Below are 386 nucleotides of genomic sequence, written 5' to 3'. Positions count from 1 at the left end.
GCAACTCATCTAGCAACATCACTTGTCTGCATAATCATATTGCCTTTGCATTGTTATTTTTCTTTTATTTTTGACATTTCGATTGCATTCTCTTTGTTTTAGTTATTTTTTTCTTTTATTAACTGTTTTTGTAAATACATCACCAAGACATCCTTATTCATGACAAACTATTCATTTGGTGATTGTATTTAACAAATAACAGTTTCTCTTGTTTAGTTTTAGTTCAAATAAATTGACATTTGGTTGCATTCTAAGTTTGGTGTTGCTATGCAAAAAAATTTGGTTCCAATGCTTACTAGATACTTGCATTAATTTCAAGTGAAAGTGTCACACTAAGTTTGGTGTGCCACTTATCTTTTATGCAATGTATTGTGCTCACCTTCTTA

Source organism: Arachis duranensis, chromosome 10, assembly GCF_000817695.3.
Source record: "Arachis duranensis cultivar V14167 chromosome 10, aradu.V14167.gnm2.J7QH, whole genome shotgun sequence".
Classification (NCBI taxonomy): domain Eukaryota; kingdom Viridiplantae; phylum Streptophyta; class Magnoliopsida; order Fabales; family Fabaceae; genus Arachis; species Arachis duranensis.
The sequence above is the reverse complement of the archived record's forward strand: the minus strand, read 5'-3'. Positions refer to the sequence as shown.